The 26,197-nt window shown below is 35.7% G+C and overlaps 1 pseudogene; it reads right to left on the bottom strand.

The window, feature by feature from the left end:
* Nucleotides 1-9,104: 9,104 nt before the first annotated feature.
* LOC148584389 (uncharacterized) lies at nucleotides 9,105-12,399 on the bottom strand (annotated as a pseudogene).
* Nucleotides 12,400-26,197: the final 13,798 nt, after the last annotated feature.

Below are 26,197 nucleotides of genomic sequence, written 5' to 3'. Positions count from 1 at the left end.
GTGCTTGTTCAGAGTGGAGTAGTTGCAACACTCAAAGTAACATCACATGGACGACAAGCCATTATGGGATTTAATAATGGAGATGGTTTATGTGTAAACTTTTACACCTTAATGCTGTGCAGGTTCCCTTTGAAAGCTGTGAAATTCATGCACACAGTTGCATTACGGACTGAAGCTACCATATCATGTGGTGAAATGCCACCTAATCTGGTTAAGCCTTCAAGGTTATTTAACATATAAATTTTCATGTATTTTGATGCTTCATTGAGTCTATCTGCATTGTAATACCCCCTCCCCCTATTCTCCCCTTAATATCAATTTGAAAATAAGCTCTGAATATTGACTGGAAGTTTTTTGTTCTCTGTAGAACCATAAGAGCAAGATATTTGCTTACCATGCAACCATAATGTCTAACACTCTTGGAACCTCAATTGTGTCTTCACCAGAACTGGTTTCATGGCTATCCTACTGAGCAACAGCAACTATCGACCTTTTGACACCTTATGTGCTTTTACAAATGAGTAAGTTTCTTGTGCCCCCTGATCTTAAATTTCTCACTATGCAATGATGATGTTGTTTGCATGTGAGGTTATGAATCTTATGATACAATATTGCATATTGGGCTCCCATGCTGCAGGCGTACAGTTTGTATTCTCTTATATTTTTCTGTTGGCAAAAGTTTATTCTTGACAGAGTGAAAATACATTAGAGCTGTAAGTTTATTACTGACTGGATTAGCAAGTCATGAATGGGGTCTACTTTCTGTTCGGTGTGTTAACCAAGTGTTTGGATTGAAAAGGAATATGAATCCACCTAAAAAGGTAAAGTTTTTAACAAGAAAATTACTTGCACTCTTACTTTGGCAGTGGCTGAGATGTTCTGATCTGCTCAATTTTAGCTAAATGAAATCAGGATTAATGTATGTTGGATTTGTCAGTTCAACATGTTCATTTGTGTTTCTCTTTGAAACCCAAAAAGTTATCCTCATCGTTGGGTTTGTGATGCATCTGGCTTTCTGGGTCACAATTTCAACCTGGAAAGGATCCATATTTAGATAGGATACTGGGATTTGGGAGTAACGAATGATGTCAACCTTTTCAAATTGGAGGGCATTACTGTAGGAAAGGCAATTTAAGATTTTTTGCACTTCCAAACCCTGCTAAGTGAACCATCCTCGCTCTACTTCAGAGGTTGAAAATCAGAGTTAGTTGAATACTGTAAGCCATAGTGATGAATGGATGCCTTTCATAATGCAATCAATGTTCTTGCCATTGAGTACAAGCTTTCGTATGACAGCTGAGAATTTATGGAAATAGGTTTTGGTATGATCAAATATCTGTTTCTCTATGTTGGCTGGCTATCTTCGTCATGCATGATATACTTTATTGGTTTTCACATGCAGAAGCAAGGCATGGTGAAGGAAGGAGAAGAGTGGAGGATAGCCCATCTGGTGATTCCAATCCACTCACATTAATATTCAGGTCCAGAAAGTTCAGACGCAAAGTAAGATAAAGAGCCCACGTTATCATTTATTGAGTTACTTGCCCATGCACTGTTATCATTTAAAACTCTCCGAGCACTTAGATTCATTCTGGGGGCTTCCCTCAGATGGATTGGCCTAATTTTTGCTTGTGTTGTTATATATGCGTATTTCAAGGTTCCATCTACTATTCTACTTCTCATTGATTTATCCCTTTCTTTTAATAGAATACTCAGCCTTTGCATCAAAAAACTTTGAAGTTAATACTCTAAACACACTCATACAGAAAGTATACACCTAGACACATAGATTAGCACAAAATAAGAGTTAGGACATAGTGTTCTGATCCTTCCTCCTTAATTCCAAAACTTCTTCTTCTCTTGGCTGCTTAGTGGCCGGGGGAGGGGAATGATTTAGACGTATTATTTTCGCATGGAAACTGTCACTATTTAAACGGTTCATGTACTGCTATTACAGTCGATCCATATTAGGTTGTTAATATGGATCATTATCACACTCTGATGTGGATGGTATTTGAGGCGTTTGAACTGTGCATTTGAGTCCAAGAATCCTAAAATTATAAGTGTTTTAAGCCCTTATTTTAAAGCCTCTATTATTTATTTTTATTTTAATTATTATTTCCCCCATAATTGAGTATTTTTGTCTAAATTTATGATTTCCATGAACTTAGAATTTTCTTTGGGTCATTGTTAAAACTAGCTCATAACCCACGCATAGCACGGGATTCTCCATTATAATTTAATTTAAAAACTTAAATGTAGTTTCGTCGTATTTTTAATTATAGGTTGTAAAAAAAAAAAAAAAAAAAAATCTATCACACTTCTTTAAATATAGTGACACAATCACACACAGAACATTGCATGCATCATGCATGTTTAAATCATAGATAATTATGTCGCCTATTATATTTCAATTAAATAAAACTCATATAATTATGAACATTTCACTCAACATTTAATTCAATCAAGTCCAATCGTCTAATATCATATTCGATGCTTAATTATTTCTTTAGTATTTAAAAATTCAAATGAGGAACATTTCAATCAGAAATTTAACAAACAAAACGGAAACATATTCAGATCTCAACTCAAACCAAAAATTTAACAAACAAAACGAAAACATATTCGGATCTCAACCCAAACCCAAATTCAAATTGGTTTATGCTACAAAGAAGCTTTATAGAAAAATATACATAAAGATAATCAATGCAAAAAACGTATACATAAAAACAAAAAGATAGATCAATGCAACGGAACTTTTAATTAGTACAGTTAATATTATAATCTTCTATAGGTGACGAAACTGTCTGTTCAGTAGGGATGCAAAAGGGATGAGTGATGTCAACACTACTATGGGTCAGTGGTAGGTAGGTGAAGAAAAAGACTAGTTGCTCAAAATGGTTGTTCCCCTCAAGTCATTAACCCATCACTGTGCCAAGTACACAACAAGTAGACCTTAAAAGAACAAGTAAAAGCCCCTGGTTGGGCTTTGGACTAGGCCTAACAACAAGTAGCAAGCAACAACTAAAGTTATAGCAATAAAAAAAGAGCTGTAGCTAGAGATTCCCTTGATTCTTTCGAACTTCCCTTGTGGAATTTGCTCTTTGTCTAAGCAAAAAGTTACTTCCTACAGCATCACACTTGCATTCTCATTCTTGTTTCAATAAAGTCAAAAGGGATCCTCATTATCTTTTACCATGTGATGTAAAAACATTCCCCATCCTTGCTATCACTCATTGCTATCCTCCATCAAATAGTAAATGTAGTCAAACCATTACTATTTTTTTTCCCACTTCAAAGAGAAGGTGTTGAATTCCACTGTTTTTATGTTACTCTTCAAGTAGAAGTTCTTTTACCATTAACTTTAGAGAAAATTATGTTGGATTCTTTTAATTATTGACAAAAACTGATTTAATTATTAGTTGAGACTGCAATATCAGTATTGTGGACTTTTTTTTTTATCCACTTGAGTTTCAAAACAATTTTTTTTTAAAAAAAAAGTAAAAAACAAAGAAACAAGGTGATGGCCGAACTATTCCCGGGCCTATGAACTAAAATAATTTAAAAAAAAAAGTAAAAAACAAAGAAACAAGGTCGTGGCCGAACTATTCCCGAGCCTATGGGGTGGGTTTCGGCCGCCCCCCAAAATGTGGCATTACACAAAAATAAAAAATTGAGATATTTAAAAAATATAAAACTAATCCAATCAGAAATGTATGGGACATATCTTCTTTTTAAATTAAGAAAAAGAAAAATCAACAGAAGAAACATAAAGAAATATATTGTGGCCCATCAGTCATCCACAAATAAGACCAATTCTAGGCCACGCGCTTTGTCACGGTCCAATCACAATCTGAGCAATGGGCAATTCCACTTTTATTTCCTTTTTGGTTGGGTAGTGGTGGCCCCAGATTTAGGTGCCCGGAGGTCCTACTCCAATAACATCAACTCTCCTCTCACGCGCTTTCCCACGCTCCAATCACATTCCAGTGCCTGTAGTATCCTTTTTCTTATTGGCTGGTCGCGAAGCGCGTGGGACAGAAATATGTCCCCCCAATCTGTTTAACGTAATTAACTAAGAAAGGGAAACCCCACGCTTTTCGAGCAACAACAACATTACTTTTTTCGCTCAGAAAGGCGAAAGCTTACGGACAAGCGAAGCCGCCCCATGTATAGTAATCGGACGCCAACTAACTTCGGACCTTGACGTTTTCCCTTATTAATTTATTCTTATTGGTGTTTGCTATGATAATAATACATTAATTAATAATTAAACTAATTAGATTTTCTCTTGGTGCTATATTAAATAACTAATAATAGAGGTGTTTCCTTTTGTTTGGGATACAAATATCCCAGCAATTTTACTGTTTGACTTACAAAATAAAATTGTGGGAGAGTTTTACCCGTCTTAACAAGTTTCGGACAGTTCACTCACTTGATTGAAATGGAGATGAGCCAATTAGTTCATTTAAGGAAGGTAAAATTATCATTTTATTTTATTTTTAGACAATTTTATCCTCTTAAAACAACTAACTGGTTCATTCTCTACTCGTTGGGGGTAAGTGAGTTCCATAAATGTTCTATCAGATTTACTGTTTGAATTACTAATAATATGAACATCAAATTATTGGAGATCCGGATCTAGTGTGTAAAAGTATAAGTCACGTAACGGTTTAATTTTTTTTTTTTTTTCAAAATTATTAACAAACAACTCAAGATATAATACATTTCTTACATTTAGATTATATCTAAACACTTTATAAAAAGCATGTTCAACTATCTAAGACACAAATTGAGTGACATTTCTATAAAAGTATGTAATACTTTAAATATATGGAAGGGTAGATGGTTAGCTAAACCATCTCCATACATTCTCCACTTGTTAGGGAGTATGCTAAATGAAGAGGCAAAGGTGGCTGATCTGATTGACAAGGATACCAGAGAATAATGCAAAAATCATTTCCCATATTCCACTTAACTCTTGAAAGCAGTGGTAGGCAGGTATGGAGATGTACAAAAAATTTTGAATTTATAGTGAGAAGTGATTATCATCTACAAAAAGCGATATTAAAGGTATGTTTGAGATTGCGTTAGAGAGCTTAAAAAGTATTTTTAGTACTTGAGTAATTGGTAAAAAAGTTGGCCTATTTGGTAAAAAAATTTCAAAAGTAATTTTTATTTTTTCTTTTTTATTGTAAAAATGACCAAAACGCACTTTTGATAAAAGCTTAAAAATAAAGCTTTTGCCAGAAAACGTTTTTTGACTTAAAAGCTCTATTTCTCAAACCCAATACCAAACAAATTCTAAAGGATGGAAAATGAGAATGCTCCTATGCAGAGAGACAAAAAATTATTTGAAAGAGACTTTGGAATGTGCATAGAGAATGAGGAGTTTTTTCACGTTGTGGAGGTTCTTCATAATGCATTGAACAATGAGAATTTTGATCTAATGACACTAGTGACAAGGAATTTATGGTTTAGAAGGAACACGTTGATTCATGGTGGAATTTTTGGTTACCCTACCTAAATTGTGAGGAAGGCAGGTGAATCCATTGAGGATTTCAAAAGTGCGAATACAAGTATGTATGCAAGGAGAGATGAGGATAATATTGGAGTGATGCATATATGGAACGCTCCTACATGCGATTTTGTGAAGGTCAATTGGGATGCAATTGTGGACAAGGGCAATAAGCAGATAGGTATTGGTATGATTGTGAGAGATCATATGGAAGAGGTCTTGACAACGTTATCAACTTAAAAAAAAAAAAAAGAAAAAAGATAACTAATTCGGTTGTTGTTGAAGCCATTGCGGCTTGCTTTAAGAGATGTTGTCTTCATTAGGGAATTGGGACCACAAAAGGTGAAACATGAAGGTGATGTTCTCCGTGTAGTCCTAAAATTATGGAATGATGAGAATAATTGGAGCAGTTATGAGTAATTGATCGAAGACGTCAATCGCGTGTTGAATAGTGAGGGTGATCTATGTCAAAAGAGAGGCAAATGAAGCAGTTCATAGACCAATTAAGGTAACGCGTGACTGAATGAAGTGCGTGACATATTTTGTTTTTAAATTAATACTTTAAATATCTCTAACTCTAACATGGGTATTATGTCATAGGATAAGCTGACTATTTGAGTTATTTATCTTTTTTCTCTTTCTGTGTAATGGTAGGCACTAGGCATGTGCGTTGAATGTGAAAAAGGTTGTTTATTTCCTTTCTTTTTTTGTTTTTGTAATTTTAGTGAGTCTTTAAACCCTTCAAGTTTGAAGGGTTGAAGTTCATCTTCCTTTCAACGTTTGATCTATTTATTTATCTCTAAACAATACAAAGGATAGGGGAAGGGACAACTTCCTTTCAACTTGGACATAAAATATATGGATCACCTATAAATTGGTAAAGATATATTAATTTAATTGCACATCTTTTAAGAGAATGGAATATATAATTACATAAATGGGTGAGATTGGTCATGGAATGTGTACGTAATTGTGGCCATTTTCATTTTTATATATAGTTGATTTTTGGTCACAGGGGGAATGGGTGCTTTTGCTTTCGTTAATGTGAATCCAAGGTTGACTTCTTTTCCTCTTCTTATTGGACATTAAAGTTAATAGATGGTGTTTTTCTTTCATTCTTATCTGCATGTTGATTTGACATCTTATATTGCGTTAAACACAAAACACCATCAAACCTCATAATTTACCCAAATTAATGTGCACCCCCACCGATCAAAGAAATTGATATCGCTAATGAAAGTAGTTAAATATGGTAATGTTTCGTAAACAGAATAAAACCCATAAAAGTTACTGACACAATCATTAATAATCGATAGAAAAAATCAAACCTGACCATTAGTAGCCGGTAGAGAGAGGAAAAATTTTGTCAAAAAAGAAAAAGAGGTTGGTACAAAAAGCTATCTAAAAAAAAAAAAGGGTTAAATACTATTTTGCTCCCTAAAGTTTCAATACTTTATTTTTTTTTCCTCTCTTAGGGTTTCATTTTTATCACAAGAGGTACATGTGGTTTTCATAAAGACCAAAATGGTACTTCCGTTAAAATTTCGTCCAAAATTTAACAAAACACCACGTCAGCACCAATCAAATGTCGCCACGTGTCATATAATTAATTTTTTTCAAAAATATTTTTTTAAAAAAAATTAAAAGGATTAAAAAACTTATATATATATATATATATATAAAGAAAAAAAAAAATTGGTGGTGGCTCTTGGCCATTCTAACCACCCCCCCTCCCCCCTCCTTTTGGCCATGGGGGTGGCCCCTATCTAGCCCCATTGGGGGTGGCTCGCCACTCCCACGGCCAGATGGAGCCACCGCCAAGGAGCGGGGGTGGTTTCGGCCACCCCTTGGGCTCTTTGGGCTGTGGCCCAGCCAGCTCAATCCGGCCGTGGGGGTGGACTGGCCAGATGGCCACCCCATGGCCAAAGGGGGGTGGCTGCCGTAACCAATAGTAATTTTTTTTTTTTTTAATTTTAAATATATATAATTTTTTTAAAAAAATTAATTAATTATATGACACATGACGACATTTCATTGGTGCTAACGTGGCGTTTCGTTAAGTTTTGAACGGAATTTTAACGGATGTACTATATATCTTGGTCTTTATGAAAGCCACAAGTACCTAATGTGATAAAAATAAAACCCTAAAGAGAAAAAATAAAGTGTTGAAACTCTAAAGGACAAGAGTATTTAACCCAAAAAAGAAACACAAAGACCAATAAAATACAAGAAAAAAAATAAAAGATAGCAAATAAAATCAAGACACAGCAACACAGGCGGAGGACTGTATCTTTTCTTTCTCATCCCAATATATATTATAGGTATTTCTAATAAAACAAGTAACTGGAATGGCTGGGGAAAACGATTGAAATAGTTAAGTAATAAGTATGGTTAAAGATAGATTATTCATCAGTCAATCACTTTCTTGTTATTTACTACGACCTAGCAAATCAACCAATATTGTTAAAGATGGATTAAAAAAACGCTCCCATAATCTCTCAGAGGAAGATATATAAACAAAAATATATAGTACTTTCCCTTAAGAAATGCTGAAAAAAAATCTGTCCGTCTTAAAAATCAATTAAGATTTTTTTTTTTTTTTTTTGGCAATTAACGATAATCAGGCACCAAAACAAATAAATAAAGTAAAATAAAGTTGCACTGGATTATTATTAAGTGATCTTGACTATACAAATCGGGGATAATATTTTAATGGACTTACAATTTATATAGGGGTGGTCCATGCATTACATTAGCTGAAAAGACACCAATGCAGATAATGTCATATAGATGGTTTATACTTTATATTATTAAAAGGGTTAAATATAAATGGCTCATGTGACTTTTATGTTTATTAAAATACTTCTTTGGTTTTAGAAAGTGCTAAAATTGGTTGTTAGGCTTTTTATTTATTTATTTTTTTAGAGAAATCGAGCGACAATATTATTAGCAAAACAAATTAAGCGCAACGCTCTACAAAGATAATATCCGAAATACATTGGGGGACTTCTTGAATTTGACCATGTTCTTCATTAATAGATAACACTTCTTTCGCAAGACAGTGTGCCGCGCCATTTAGATTTCGCCTGACGTGATTAACCTTCCATTTATGCAAACATTCAAAACCCCTCTAGTTTCTTCAATGAGATGTCCATACCTGCTCTAATGTAACGATTTAGGGAAAGCGCTAACTACATTTGTGCTATCATTCCAAAATGACTAGTTAATTTGGATCTTCCCTAAAATTCTTTATAAAGCTCAGCTTCACTTAATAACTAGGTAATGTGGGACTTAGTATTTATGACTATCTTTATAAATCACTCACTCTATGTGGGTTACTCCTCATCTTCCTAATATGAGACTAGGATGTTACAAACTCTCATTCTTAAACTCCTAACATCCTTGTGAGCAGGGACAGATTTAGAAAATTTGATGGGTGGACCGAGGTATAAATTCAAAATACATAAAGTAATGTATACAAAAAAATTAACTTCAATTCAGTTTTAATAAAAAGATAAACATACAAAGAAAAAGATACATAGATAGTTGTGTCATAAAACATTTCAAATTTTAGCTCGAACACCTATCAAAATGGAACCCGTCGTGTTTGCATATCCCGAAAATTATCTATGATTTAATCTCTACTAAGTGTCATAGCAATTTCTTTTTCGATGTACAACATCTGAGAATCCGTCAGAAACTCATCTTCAATTTTGTTGCGAAGCCTAGTTTTAATGATATACATGGCTGAAAATGCTCGTTCTGTAGTTGCGGTAGAAACAGGAAGAGTAAGCAGAAGCACAACAACTCGAAAAACAAGTTGGTAGATAGTTGATTTTCCGGTTCTAACCAACCATTGGCACAATTTAGAAATATTTAACAATCCTTGGAAACTTGAATCTTGAACTATATTATGCTCATAATGGTGAAGTTCTATTTTCAACTGTTCTTTTTCAAGATCGGTAAAGTCTTGCGGATAAAACTTATTTACCAACTGACAAATATTATCAATTCTAAAAGACTCATGCGCAGCTCAAGGATCAAGTGCCGAGCCTAGAATAAGCAACTCCACTGCATGCTCACTAAACTGGCAATTTAATTATTGCAATTGAGATTCTATTGCAGCACAAAAAATATCTACACGATAATGATGCTCAATTGTAAAGTCAGCTTGTTGATTGCGAGCTCGACCTCTTCTCTCAACATAGTCGGCATTCATATCTGGAACATCTATGTTGCGTTTATTGCAAAACAACTTCACTTTGGTAAGTAAAACTTCCCATTTATCATCTCTATATTGTTGAATACACCATTTAGTGGATGAAACAAGATGCATGCCACTTAAAATGTCTTGAGATTTGGATTGCAATGCTTGACATAGATGATCGGTGATCTGCATAGTTTCTTTTATGAGATGTAAGATTAATACAAATTCAAATGAAGTCATTACTTGATGAACTGAATCAACTTCTGCTCGTTGGGAAGAAGAAGTTCTCACATCAATAATTTTAACAATAACTTCACAAGCTGAACTATAAATTTTGATCAAGTTAGAAACTAATCTCAAGTGAGAACTCCAATGCGTATCTCCAGGTCGTTGTAGCGTACTAATTTGATTAAGTTCTTTTCCACTCTTAATCTCATCAATTGCAATCATGTCAGCATTTTCAACAGCTTGGGCAACCCGCAATTCTTCATACCGATTGCATGAGGCACAAACAAAATTGACAACAACATTCAATTTGGTAAAAAATTGATTAACAGAAATGACTTCTTTTGATGCCGCCACTAATGCCAATTGCAAATGATGTGCGAAACAATAAATGTAGTAGGCATATGGACAATCATTTGAAGCCAAAGCTTGCAACCCATTCCACCCCCCTCACATATTACTTGCGCTATCATATCCCTGCCCTCGAATATTTTGAATGTCTAGTTGATGTTTAGACAATACAGAATATATACCTTTTTTTAAGGTTAATGCCGCAGTGTCAGAGACATGAACAAGTCCAAAAAAGCGTTCTCGCACAAAGCCATTCTTATCAACAAATCTTTAAACTATAGCCATTTGCTCCTTCATTGACTCATCATGAGCTTCATCAACAATTACGCTAAACTTTGCATCACCAATTTCATTACGAATTATTTCCTTTACTTTGGTTGAAAAAACATGTAAAATTTGTTTTTGTACCGTTGGTGATGTGTAAGTGGCATTTTTGGGAGCTTTAGCGATCACTTCAGCAAGCTGTTCATTATATGAAATCGTCAAACCCAATATCTCAAGAAAATTTCCGCGATTTGTAGAACTCACACTTTCATCTCGACCTCTAAAAGCAACACCTTGAAATGCAAGCACTCGAACAACATCAATTGAGGCTTTCAACTACAGTCGATTGTTTGCAATTTGTTCAGAAGTAAGCTTTTCAAACATATTCTGTATATGTTGAGATTGGTTCTTCAAATCTTCACATGATTTCTCAGCAACTCTGCGAAATGAAGTAGGATCTTTTCCTATATGATTGAGAAGAGCACAATCTTTTCCATTTCTAACTTTCTTCCAATTCCTGAATCCATCTATAGTTAATACACATTGTGTAAAATGCCTAGATGGCTTATTAAAGATCAAACAAGGTAGACAAAAGGCTGCATCTTTCTCATGTGAATATTCAAGCCATGAAGGAAATCTACCGCATCCCAATTGATCTTAACAGAGTTGTCCATAGGTGCATGCCATAGGAGAACACTAGTACTATTTGCTAATGTGGTATTTTTAAAGCAAAAATATATCAATATAATATACCACTCACAATAGTACGAATCCTCTCCCATCTTATCCCTGATTATAACACCAATACCCATCTTCCTTTTTATTTTTATCCACTACCGCATCCCAATTGATCTTAGCAGAGTTGTCCATAGGTGCTTGCCATTGGAGAACACTAGTATTAGTTGCTAATGTGGTATTTTTAAAACAAAAATATATCAATAATAATATACCACTCACAATAGTACGAATCCTTGTAGGATAGAGTTATATTGAAACCCGAGTTGTAAGTATTGGAATATGGATCATTACCCGACTTGAGAATGCTGCATTGACCTGCTTATTAGGAATATCATAAAATTTTCCAGCAGTAGGACAGCCATTCAATTGATGCATATGACTAGAGCAAAATGAACGTGGGTCATGCTGTGTGTGCATGTGAGTAGAGCCCAAAATCAATGGAATTTCTTGCATCTTTACTAAAAACCTAAAAACACAAAATCAAACAAATAACAATGTTAAGGAATTAACATATGTGAGTTAAGGGGCTTGAATGTGCTACATTTGGTACTTATCAGCTGCTCATACCACTAAATGTTGTCGCACATTGGTGTCTCGAAAAGACTGCAAAGAGTCAAAGGCATGACTTATCACTGTGGTTGAAGGGCTAACAGGATTCCCATGGACCTTGGCCTTCCTTCCTAACCACATGTTCCTAGCCACCACTATAACACCCTGTGGAAATCAATTAACTGGTAATTGACTCTATGGCTCGTCTCCCAGCCTACATCACTCACGGGACTTAGGGATCATTATTTCTCTTAACCGAGAGAATACGGCGAAAGACTTTTTAACTACAGGAATAGAAAGCAACAACTAAATTCCACACATACAATCACCAGAGTAACGATGAAACATCATAATATAAATAATTATCCAATGTGCTGGTTAAAGATTGACCATCAAAATATTACATCCCAAAATATAAATGTTTGGAAATAAGGTAATAAAATTAACGCCTAACCTTGTGTAATCCCAAAGCGATAACGATCTCTGTCATATCTGCCCATGTGGTTCCTCCATCATCCCATATGAACTTCAGCCACACTGGATCCATATTTTCAAAAAAAGACTCTAATCAAGTCCTGAGAAATCACCTAAGTCTAGTTCATAGGTGTAACATCCCCAGCCCGTTAAGGCTGAGTTTGCCACTTTTCTTCTTTTACAACAAAAGTTCTTGCAAAGATCTATAAGGTCTATCAGAGTACTTGATTTTAAAGGATACGAAAAATGTATAAAACATTATTCAAGAGATTTTATTACAAGCGAAATTAGAAAACATTAAACTTTAGTTGCGGAATATCATATCGTTACAATAACTTATATGAAAAGACTTTGAAAATTAATAATTATTCCCACCCCATTCCGGCCTCCTATTCCAGCATCCTTTCTACCTGAAAACAAGAAATAAAACTGAATGAGCCCAAAGGGGCCCAGCAAGTAAAATCCATAACCATAAATAGTTTTACTCCTTGTTCTCAGTTTTGAAAATCGTTTTCGCAAATAAATATAATTCTAGCCATAATAATATCTGTATGTACGGTTGCATCTCCCGTAACATATACATACTATTACATCTAATAATAGATCATCGTTGTAAATCATCTTTATAAATCATCATCATAATGCATCATTATAAATAATCTTTATAAATAATCTTTATAAATCATCTCTGTAAATCATCATAGCATATCATCGTTGAAAATATAGTATCATTTTCTCATAATAAGGCCCATGTACACTATTACCCCTGTGTACGAGGGTTGCGGGTCCTTGTGACCATGGCACTGAACTGTGGCCACAGCCATGCCCGACCGTCAATTAACTCTTTCTTGGTGCACTCAACGGTCTAGTTGATGGAATACCACCTTCTGGCATAGCCTCCTTCAGTGGTTTCGCCTCCATCCGAGTATCGGTACCGAACTCTCATCTTATCTTATCTTGGGGCCAAAAATACTCTCCTCCATACATGTGCCCTCATTTCATAAACATTTATCTCATCTCTTGTACTTTTCTTTGTACTTCTTTTGATGCATCTTAGGGCAACATGTATGAGGGTTTATCATCATTTTTCTTTCTTATTCATCATCATTTCTCAACTTTCTTTTCTCAAATTGAAAACCTTTTCAAATATAAACTTGTTGTACTTAGAAAGCGTTTAAATAAATAGAAACTTTCTAGATAATTCTTTTAGAAATCCTTCATGCATGCAACATAACTTCATAATACATAAATAAAATAATCATTTACAATTTACTAAAGAATGAATAAATAGCATGACATGAAGTAATTTTAGAAGGGGTAGTGAATTTACTTACCTCTAGACTGAAGCTAGAAGTGGTATGAAGGAATCTAGTTGCTCCAAAATGACTAACACCACTAGTATATCTTTTGAAACTAATTTCTAAAGTCCGCTATCTCTTGTGTTCTTTCTTTCTTGTAGCGCTTGGTCTCGCCCTTTCTCTCTCTGTTCTGAGTAAATACTCTTAGAAAGAAGAAAGACCGAGTAAAAAGCGGAAGAAGGAAGAATATATATGCAAGAGATGGGAGAGGAGATGAGTTGTGAAAATTGTGAAGGAGAAGAGTTCTATTTATAGGAGAAAATCAAACACTATTCTACCTTCAATTTACAATTATACCCTCATTTTACTATTTCACCTACCACCTACTATTCCACCTACCACTTACTATTCTACCTACCACTTACTATTTCACCTACCACCTACTATTCCACCTACCACTTACTATTCTACCTACCACTTACTATTTCACCTACCACCTACTATTCCACCTACCACTTACTATTCTACCTACCACTTACTATTTCACCTACCACTTACTATTCCACCTACCAATTTCCAATTACCATTCATACAATATCATAAATTTCTCAAGAATTAACATCATTGCCTAATATGAATATAATCATAGCATCAAATTAATATCTCTAAAATAAGACTTTCAAAATCTGAGGTGCTACATATTTACTATCCTATTATTTCACCAATTACCATTCTCTAATTACCACTCTCATAAATTTCCCAAGAATTAAAATCCTTAGCTACAATGGATATTAAAATAACATCATTATCAAAATAATCTATTTAAATAGCTTTGAAAATTCTGGGACACTACAATCTTCCCTCCTTATTAGAATTTCGTCCTCGAAATTAAAACCTATAATATTATCGTCCAATCTTCAAGTTGAGGGATTCAGATTTAAATAATCATTTCAATCCTTCATCAAAGCCTACTCTCTTTTATCATATTGAAATTTTATCTCCTTCTACTAGGAGTAAATCTTATTCACAGTCTAAAGTCACGATTTCTGCAATCATTCATCAGTTCACACTAAAATCATACCTCAAAATCTTTTCCATTGTTTCTTTCCAACCTCAATAACAACAATCGAGTTATTCATCAACAGTCTACAATCAAGGTTTAAACATCAAATTAATAAATCATGTGATCAATAGTTTATACCTCCAAACATCATAGTCCTCATTTCAAGCCTGCAAAAATTTTCTCGATCTAATTTAATCAATTTTATCAAAAAGGTGTAAAAATCATTCCTGCCTATATTCTCTTTAGTATCTCAGTATTCCAAATCATGCATACGAAATTTTAATATGATGCTCTAAGAATTATTAACTTCTCACCATCATAAACCTGTAAAAGTAAATAGCACCAACATTCAAACATCATTACATGAATATACCTCAGAAGTGACATCATAATTCGATTCATTCTAAATACACAATTATTTCTATTTTCTCATCCCAAATCTTGCGTCGATGTTACAATATCAGCAAAATCTCTCTGTACTACATCTTTACTTAACAAATCATAACTCAACAAAAGAAACTCGTAATTATGATTTCAACTCAAACGAAATACACGATTACATCAAATGTAAGATTCTCATCCATTCTTGACTAATACATATTGTGCTTGCTGCGTTCTAGAGATGAAATTGATAAGCAAGCAAAGTAGGATATGGGTAAGTTTCCAAGCTGGATGTTCCAAAGTACACATGCTAAAATCTTTCTCTCTTGGGTCTTGCAAGGTCAAGAAGAGAAAGAGAGAAAGATAGTCCTGTTGCTTTCTAGAAATGAAGATTTGAAAAGCATTTCAGGACATGATTTGCATGTGAGCTCTTTCCGAGACTATCAAAATACCCACATCGGAAGCTCTCTCTCTTCTGTCATGTATGGATACTTGAAGAGAAGAGAGATATTTAGCCTGAGAAGCATGATCAAGGATAATCTTGCTTCCTCAGGACATGATCAACGATAATCTTGCTTCAATGGTTTACTATTGAGAGTATAAGGTGTTGGGTTTGTGAATCATGTTGTGATGCTGCATTTTTCTCTTGAGGATACGCTCAACTTAGGAGAACAGTCGAGCTTTCATTGTATGGAAGGCTATTAGCAGAAGATTTCAGGTGAAGGATAAGATCAGAAGGCATGCGTTGCAATGGAGAAAGAGGTGTGAATTTATATGAAGGGTTTCTGGATAACGAACGAGCGCGTGGTGCGCGTTGGCATGACATTTCATTCAGTTGCCCACGCATGATATTCAAAGTCGTTGATTGAACAGTGGGTTTGAAAAATGAGCTCAGTCGAATTATGACAGGAGACAAGATCCTACTTTCACGGGATCTTTTGACAAAGTTTCCATCGCGGCCCGAGGTCGCCTAACGCTTTGTCGTTTACTGTTCATTTCGCTTGAAGTGAAAAAAAAATTTCTTTAAGGCTACTCGTCTGCTGCTTCCAGAAACTTCACAAAAATTCCTTCAGTTCCTAACGCTTAGTCTCTTCTCAGTACTTCATCTCTCCCAATTTCTTCGTATTCTCAACTATTTTTCCTTACTCTCCTAAATATGGGAGTATCATCATCATCCGTTAACAACCTCGATTTGAATGTTGCTCCTGCAGCACAACCCATTGTTATGCCTGACGTGCAACCGGAGGTGTCTGCTATTTCCCCTGAAGTGCCTGTTATACCTCCCGTTGTACCTGTTGCACACCCTAATGAACCTGCTGCATATCCTAACGTATGGCAGCCAACTTTTGTCTTTGACAATCGTCCTATCACTATTCACGATTCTATCATGCTCCATGATTCTACTGCTGTAGCAGTGGCCAAAGGTCTCGTAATTCCACGGGATCAAACGTTCTTAGCTGATAGGTCGGATACTGATGCTATTAATAACTCATTGGCATTCAGTATCCAAGGTGCTGCTTCAGTTTCTGACATGGCACAACGTTTGAGTGCCAGAAATGTTGAGTTGAAAGTCTCAAGAAACCAAATCAGGGTCTTACAGCGACTGCTCAAATACTACAAACGAAAACACGTGGATTTGAAGCAGGAGAATACTCAGCTGAAAAAGATGGTGTTATCTTACGCAGAATACTTGGGACCAAAGATGCTAGAAATGGAGAAGAATACCGAACGTCTCCAGCGACAGCACGAAAAACTCCGGGTCGATGTTCAGGGGTGTTGCAAGTCTCTCCGCACACGCTCTAGTCAGGTACCTCATTATAAATAAATATTCTCTTTGATAATTCAATTATATAAATATATACGATTCTGCTCATACTAGGTTTTCTCTATGCAGAAATAATTTTCCTGGAGCAGCTCTGAGGAATCATCTGCTCATCTCATTATCACGTGTCTCTTTATGCAACAAATTCCTTTTTTTTTTTTTTTTTTTTTTTTTTTTTTTTTTTATGGACACTGGTATGTAATATTATAAGGAGCTTGTTCTCCAAACATTTCTTTTCGTAATCATTCAGTGCTCATTCAATATTCATTATGAAATCATTCTGTCATTGTAATAACTTCCTTTAAACAAACAATCTGTTTAAAAAGTTATTCACTCAATAAAACATCTAAGTATGCACCATCACATGTTATCAACCTCTAAAATACTTTAATATCATTGAACATATATCTTATAAGAGAAATTTAGATCATGTCACTATATTATATTGTCTTTCAACTCTTACCTTTATGCTTCAATTTACCTCAAGAATAATAATTCATTATCCTTACTTAGTAAAAGAAAATTATATCAAAAGCTTTGGCATGTAACTAAAATTTCTCATAATTTCATATCCACTAATGCCTCAAAATTTAAATATTATCCACAACCTAGGAGCACTAATTCATACTCAAAACTTTAAGCATCACTTCAATATAATTTACCTCAATTATAGAAAACCTAACACCTTAAATTCTAAGAATCACCTCAAGGATTTCATGAATCGTACCTTAGAGTCATCACAATCATCCAAAAATATCAAAATCCTTAAACCACAAATTTATATATCAAAATATCTTATAGATTCTAGGGTATACCTCATTTGCATTTATCCCTGCAGTACTTAGGCATTCACTTCATGCCACTACGTAATCCTTATTCATCAATTCATATATTACAACATCAATCATAGTATCATTATTGTCATCAACCAAACCTTAGCCATTACCAAAAACTCATATAAACTATTATATCATTAATTCAGTTCAAGAATCATTTCACAACCGACATCCATAAGACCATTCGTTACTAAGTCACTTACACCATTTGTGTCACAACCTAAATCAATAAAACCATTTTGTCACCAAATTAATTTCACAAATTAGCTCGCAACCTAAATCTATAAAATCATCATACGATTTTTAAATCATGATCAATAATCTTTTCTAAATCCTCGAGACACCTTAAAATATACCCTTATCAATCGATACTCTAGAAAACTGCCGCAAATCCGAATAGGCAGATACTATAGATCACAACCTATCTATAAAATAAAAAATTCATCTCCGTCATTAACATGATCACAATAATAAAATCCTCCAGATTAATCACACTAAGATGATTTTTAACAAAAAAATTAACCATTAGAAAATGCTCATGCATCATATATTAGAGACCACTCAAAAACACATACTCTATTTGGCCGGAATGTGGCTTCCCATTAACCCCAATTTTTTTTTTTTTTTTTTATTGAAAACAAAAAATCTGCCAGAACCTTATAACCTTTGCTCTGATACCATATGTAACATCCCACCTCAATGACACACAATATTGTCCGCTTTTGACTCCCCTCGAACCAGATTTCCCAGGAGGTCACCCATCTTGGTACTACTCCAGCAGAAGCACGCTTAACTGCGGAGTTCTGATGGGATCATGACCATCACGGCTTTAAAACGCGTTGTTGTCATTAAGGGTGTAGTATACATTTAAACACATCCTCATCTCCATACCCAGGCGATGTGGGACGTCACAATCACCCCCTCTTAGGACCTAGCGTCCTCGCTGGCGACCCTCATGGGATTAGCCCATTCTTGGCGTCCGCCTCAGCGAGCGCCCGCTAGCGACTTTCATGGGCTTGTGCACGCTCCCCCCATCTCAAGCTGGGCAATGGCTCTGATACCAAAATTGTAACATCCCCAGCCCGTTAAGGCTGAGTTTGCCACTTTTCTTCTTTTACAACAAAAGTTCTTGCAAAGATCTATAAGGTCTATCAGAGTACTTGATTTTAAAGGATACGAAAAATGTATAAAACATTATTCAAGAGATTTTATTACAAGCGAAATTAGAAAACATTAAACTTTAGTTGCGGAATATCATATCGTTACAATAACTTATATGAAAAGACTTTGAAAATTAATAATTATTCCCACCCCATTCCGGCCTCCTATTCCAGCATCCTTTCTACCTGAAAACAAGAAATAAAACTGAATGAGCCCAAAGGGGCCCAGCAAGTAAAATCCATAACCATAAATAGTTTTACTCCTTGTTCTCAGTTTTGAAAATCGTTTTCGCAAATAAATATAATTCTAGCCATAATAATATCTGTATGTACGGTTGCATCTCCCGTAACATATACATACTATTACATCTAATAATAGATCATCGTTGTAAATCATCTTTATAAATCATCATCATAATGCATCATTATAAATAATCTTTATAAATAATCTTTATAAATCATCTCTGTAAATCATCATAGCATATCATCGTTGAAAATATAGTATCATTTTCTCATAATAAGGCCCATGTACACTATTACCCCTGTGTACGAGGGTTGCGGGTCCTTGTGACCATGGCACTGAACTGTGGCCACAGCCATGCCCGACCGTCAATTAACTCTTTCTTGGTGCACTCAACGGTCTAGTTGATGGAATACCACCTTCTGGCATAGCCTCCTTCAGTGGTTTCGCCTCCATCCGAGTATCGGTACCGAACTCTCATCTTATCTTATCTTGGGGCCAAAAATACTCTCCTCCATACATGTGCCCTCATTTCATAAACATTTATCTCATCTCTTGTACTTTTCTTTGTACTTCTTTTGATGCATCTTAGGGCAACATGTATGAGGGTTTATCATCATTTTTCTTTCTTATTCATCATCATTTCTCAACTTTCTTTTCTCAAATTGAAAACCTTTTCAAATATAAACTTGTTGTACTTAGAAAGCGTTTAAATAAATAGAAACTTTCTAGATAATTCTTTTAGAAATCCTTCATGCATGCAACATAACTTCATAATACATAAATAAAATAATCATTTACAATTTACTAAAGAATGAATAAATAGCATGACATGAAGTAATTTTAGAAGGGGTAGTGAATTTACTTACCTCTAGACTGAAGCTAGAAGTGGTATGAAGGAATCTAGTTGCTCCAAAATGACTAACACCACTAGTATATCTTTTGAAACTAATTTCTAAAGTCCGCTATCTCTTGTGTTCTTTCTTTCTTGTAGCGCTTGGTCTCGCCCTTTCTCTCTCTGTTCTGAGTAAATACTCTTAGAAAGAAGAAAGACCGAGTAAAAAGCGGAAGAAGGAAGAATATATATGCAAGAGATGGGAGAGGAGATGAGTTGTGAAAATTGTGAAGGAGAAGAGTTCTATTTATAGGAGAAAATCAAACACTATTCTACCTTCAATTTACAATTATACCCTCATTTTACTATTTCACCTACCACCTACTATTCCACCTACCACTTACTATTCTACCTACCACTTACTATTTCACCTACCACCTACTATTCCACCTACCACTTACTATTCTACCTACCACTTACTATTTCACCTACCACCTACTATTCCACCTACCACTTACTATTCTACATACCACTTACTATTTCACCTACCACTTACTATTCCACCTATCACTTACTATTCTACCTACCAATTTCCAATTACCATTCATACAATATCATAAATTTCTCAAGAATTAACATCATTGCCTAATATGAATATAATCATAGCATCAAATTAATATCTCTAAAATAAGACTTTCAAAATCTGAGGTGCTACATATTTACTATCCTATTATTTCACCAATTACCATTCTCTAATTACCACTCTCATAAATTTCCCAAGAATTAAAATCCTTAGCTACAATGGATATTAAAATAACATCATTATCAAAATAATCTATTTAAATAGCTTTGAAAATTCTGGGACACTACAATAGGCATCTCACTCTATGCTAGCTAGACCGCACAATTTATATATAATAAAGGAAAAAAAAAAATAAAGGGGTAAGTCTTTGAAGACTTAGTGAGTAATAATGCACACAATACCCATGCCATTTAATGATGAACTCCATTTGGTTGAGAATGCAACAGTTTAGGTGTGACAATTATTCGTGGATACAATATAGATATAATACATACTTATAATTATAAGTAATAGTGATAGTTCAACAGTATAGTCTACTTGAGATTTTACTCATTTTTAGCAGGGTTGGCGCAGTTCTAAGGGACTTGTAATACAATTCCGGTGCTCCAACCATTGTACACTATCGTCCATAACACTAGCAGGCCGACTGAGTATGACCTCGAGTTGCCCATGTGACTAATGATGTACACCTTGTAGTGATCGCCTGTTAAGGCTATGCCGATTACGAAACAACCATTAGATCCAAAGCCCATATAACAATACACACATTTGACTATAAAGTTAACATATATAGTAAGCCCATGGCCGTTATCCCGCACGTACCGGTGTACTATGTCATACGATGTAATTAGTCTTGTTTGTATTTTACATGCATGCTTTTACAAATTTCAATGTCATTATCTTACTAAGTAGCACATTTTTACAAATGATAGAGTTCATGTGTAACAAAGTGTATATTGTGAGAGTTGTAAATATGCATGTTTTGGTACACAAAATAATCGTGCGATGTGGGAAAATAAATGGCGAGCATTATGTGAGTTAAAACTCACCTGAGTCGAACAATTTCTCCGAGTACTCCTCAGAACAATCCAGATTCTCCAAATCTATGGAAAACCTTCTATTAGTCGTAAGTCCAACTAAAACGAACTTAGAACATGGAAATAAAGGCTACGGACAACTGGTCAAAATGGCGTTCCCTGGAATGCTTTTAGCTGTACGTCCGGGCTCCTGGCCGTACGTCCGCTTAGAAGGTTCAGGTAGAACCTCATTTGTTCCAAACATCCTCCTATCCTCTCAAACTGGTTTTAAAGCTACCAAAAGGATTTCTATGAACTCATATCTCAAAATAGTACTTGCATGCACAAGAAAATCCTCTCAACAAAGATGAATCGTTAAACCAAACTTAAACAAAGATGAAAGACATAACCTAGCTAAAGGCTCAAACTAACAACTAAGCTAGTCTAGAGAAACAATATAACAACTAAAGAGAAAGCTTAAGCATAGAAGGTTGCCTCCTTGAAGTAAAGCCTCCAAGAAACAACCTCTTCTCCTTCAAGAACTCACAAACTCACAAGATCACTCACACAATATTTCTAGAGGGTTCAAGGGCGAAAATGGAGCATAAGGGTCGAAGGGGTAGGGTATTTATAGGTGGGAAAAAGCTGTGAGAGCTGCAGGACTGTTTTGAAAAGCAACGTACGTATGATACTATTGGGGTATACGTCCGCGTACTGTTTACCCAGTAGACCAAAGGTTGCATCGTATGTATGAGCATTAAGCAGTGGTCAACCAAAAGTCAGTGTACGTCCGGGTTGTTCCCCCATGCGTACGTCCGCGTGGTCCCCATGCATACGTATGGTCAGAAAGTTCGAATTCCCTAAAATGCCCTCCTAGCCGTTCCTAGTGACCCAAAACCTAAATTAACCATCTAAGCTACTTGACCTTATTTAATTATTTGGGTCACTACAACCACCACCATATGCTCCATATCATCCTTGTCCAAATGCCGAAGAAGCTCCTAAAAAATGAACACAAATTTCTCATGCTCAAGACACCATTTTTTGGATCTTGCTACTGCACATACTCCATATAACCTTTGTCCTTGGACAGCCCCACAAAATAGGCCCCGTAGTCTCCACCTTTACTTCGCATAAGGCACATAATGGATCCTCAGTAACTTTTCTTCTAAAAATATTTGCTTTAGTAGCCAAGGCATTGTGACATGCTCTCCATATAAACACCTTCACAACATTAAGAATATTCATCTGCCAAATCTTTTTCCATAGAACTCTTTCGCTGGCCTGTACTTGAACACTCACCTTTATCTGTAACTAGAATCTCCTTTTATAAATGGTAGGCTTTTCTTATGGTAAACTCTCCATTTGCTCTGGCTCTCCAATTGGCACATCAGTATTATTGATGGAATCAATAGGGAGTGATGTAGAATGTGTCCTCCACTAAAGCCAAAGAAGATTTTTTTTTTTTTTTTGAATTAAAAATTTATTTCCTTTCCCTACTACGATTATGTTTACTTTCCGTACTGAGATTCTATTTACTTTCACTACTAGAATTAGGTTTACTTCTTACAAGTATTTATATTCTATAAATTGGCTGGCTTATAATGTAAAACTCACCCAATTGAATTGTTATTAAGTTAGAGAATTTTTCTCAAATACTCTGCAGAGTTATTTTTCTTTTAAGCCTATGGGCTTGTTTTTATCTTTTTGTCAGAAGACACAAACGCTTATAATTGTTGTTATTTAGTCTTCCACTACGTTAGTTAGTATCAACTGTAGTCCCGCCTTAAAGAATTCTCACCCAGACCAAATACTTTGCCATATATGAGACGGTCACTACCCAACTTAACATCAAGAATCATACCATGCTGAAAGTACTTGGCTTTGAAAATATTGGCAAATAGAGCTTAAGGATTCTAAAGGATTCTCAAACATTGTTTTGCTAATAAAGCCTTATTAAAGCTTTCCGAATCTCAAAACCCCATCCCACCTTGATTTTTGGAGGTCCCCATCTTTTCCCATTTTGGGGGGGGGGGGGGGGGGGAGTCTTTTATGACCCTTCCTCTCTTCCATTAGGTGGGTTTTGAGGGATCGCCCCCACCTTTGCGGGGTGGGGATCCCCACGACCCACCCTAGGGTGGGTCTTGGGGGACTTGGTGAAACGCTCCGCGAAAATCAATTAACTTGTAATCGATTCTATGGTTCGTCTCTCAGCCATGTCCCTTACGAAACAAGACTCAGGGATCGTAACCTCTCCTAAGAGAGAGAATACAAATGAAGACTTTCAACCACAGGAATAAGAAAGCAATAACTAAATACCATAATTATAAACATCATATCATAAATAGATCCTCAATGTGCTGGTCAAGGACCGATCATCAAATATATGGCAAACCCAAAATAATTGTTTGAAAATAACATGATCAACGCCTAATCTTAAGTAGTGCTAGCATAATGACAATCTCAATTATCTCCGCCTGAATGGATCCTCCATCGTCCCACATGGACTTGAGCCAAACCGGGTCCATGTCATAAAAAATGACCTAAATCAAGTCATTGGCCACCACCAGCTGGCTGTATGTATCCATCATCCTCTATGCTAACTAAACCGCGCAATTATACATAATGGAGGGGGGAAAATAAATGGGTTAGTCTAAAGACTTAGTGAGAAAAAATGCAGATGGTAGTTATGCCATTTAGTGATGAACTCCATTTGATAAAGTATACAACATTTTACACATGACAGTCATTCATGAATGCAGTATAGGTATAGTACATCCTATAATTATGTGAATCAATGAAAGTTCAACTGTATGGTCTACCTAAGATATTACCATTTTTCAGCAAGGTTGGCGCTGTCTTGAGAGACCTGTAAGATAGTGCCGGTGCCCCGACTATTTCCATAACACTAGCAGCTCGATCGAGTCTAACCTTGGGTGGCCCACGCTACTAATGATGTACCTCCTATAGTGACCCGCTCGTTAAGGCTACGTTGGTCACGAAATAACCATTGAATCCAAGGCTTATATATCACACACACATTCCCACATGTACCGGTGTTCCATGTCATACGATGCAATTAGTTTTATTCGTATTTTACATACATGCTATTACAAATTTCATCGTCTCTTTATCTTGTTTAGTAGCACATTTTCACAAATAATAGAATTCATAATGTAACTAAAATGTATTTCATAATAGTTGTACAATGCATATTTGGTACACAAAAATAGTTGTGCAATCCGAAAAAAGTAATGGCTAGTATCATGTGAGTTCGTACTCACTCGGGTTGTATAAGTCCTCCGAAAATTCCTCCCCGGTTTTCTCCAAATTTGTGGAAAGCCTAATATTGGTCCTAAGTTCAAGCTAAAATGAACCTAGAACATGAAAACATTGGCTACTAAACGACTGGCCAAAATGGCATTCCCCTGAATTGCTTCTGGGCGAGCGCTCGGGCTCTAGGCCGAGCGTTCGAATAGAGGAGGTACAATCTCATTTGGTCCCATGTTCTCCTAAGTAGTTCTAAATGGGTTCCATGGCTACAAAAGGCTCTCTAACACTTCCTAACTCAAAACAACATCTTTATGCAACAATAACAAGTCTAATGGAAAGGAAATGCTTATAACAAGATTAAGACTTATACTTATAGATTCTAGCAACTATGCTATTGTAAAACACAAGCTAGCATAACATCTTAAGGAAAAGCATTAGAGAGAGATGATAGTTACCCCTGTGGGATTCTCAGATTTTTTTTTTTTCATTCTTATTTTATAGAGGCCTCGCTATTATAAACAAATAATATATATATTTTTTAAAACATGTTGACTATTGAGGGCCTCGTGGCCGCTGTGCAGAAGGCCTCCATATTATAAAAAAAAATAATATTGTTTTTTAAAGCATATTGAAGGCCTCAAGAAAGAATGTTGGGACCTTGATATTATAAACAAATAATAGTATTTTTCTTAAAGCATGTTAAGGGCCTTTATGCAAAAAATTTTTGGCCTTATTAAAAAATATTTTGGGCCTTAAATTTTTTTTTTTTGAGGCTTAGAAATCTGGGGTTCTAGGTGCCGGCCTAACTCGCCTAGTGGTTGGGCCAGCCCTGGTCATGAGGACCCTCACCCCGTAACCACCTTTGCTGAGTAGGACAATCCCACTTGTGTGTTGTGGTCAACGACTCCAACTCTTAGCTCTTCTACAACCTTGTCGTCCTCTTCCTCGGCTTCCAAGGTAAGGGTGAAGTCAAAAAGCTCTTCAATGGAGCTGATACCATAAAAAAATCACAAGTTTTGCCTAGAGAAAGGTCGTAGTTGGGATTGTTGTGATTGTTGAGATTGGAGAAGTCAAGAGAGAGGACGTCAAGGTTGGAGGAGAGCTTAGAGTTGGAGTTGTCGACCACCTTGCAGATGTGGGACAAACTTGCTTAATGGAAGTGGTTGCGAGGATGGAGGGGTCATCTTGCCACCACCTTTGCGGGGTAGGACAGGCTTGCCTAATGGAAGTGGTTGCGAGGATGGAGGGGTCCTCTTGCCACCGCCTTTGCAGGGTAGGACAGGCTTGCCTAATGGAAGTAGTTGCGAGGATGGAGGGAACCTCCACACTTGTGACCGCCTTTACAGGGTGGGGGTCTCCCGTG

Source organism: Corylus avellana, chromosome 7 (genome assembly GCF_965113065.1).
Source record: "Corylus avellana chromosome 7, dhCorAvel1.hap1.2, whole genome shotgun sequence".
NCBI classification, from domain to species: domain Eukaryota; kingdom Viridiplantae; phylum Streptophyta; class Magnoliopsida; order Fagales; family Betulaceae; genus Corylus; species Corylus avellana.
This window is presented reverse-complemented; position numbering and strand designations above follow the sequence as displayed.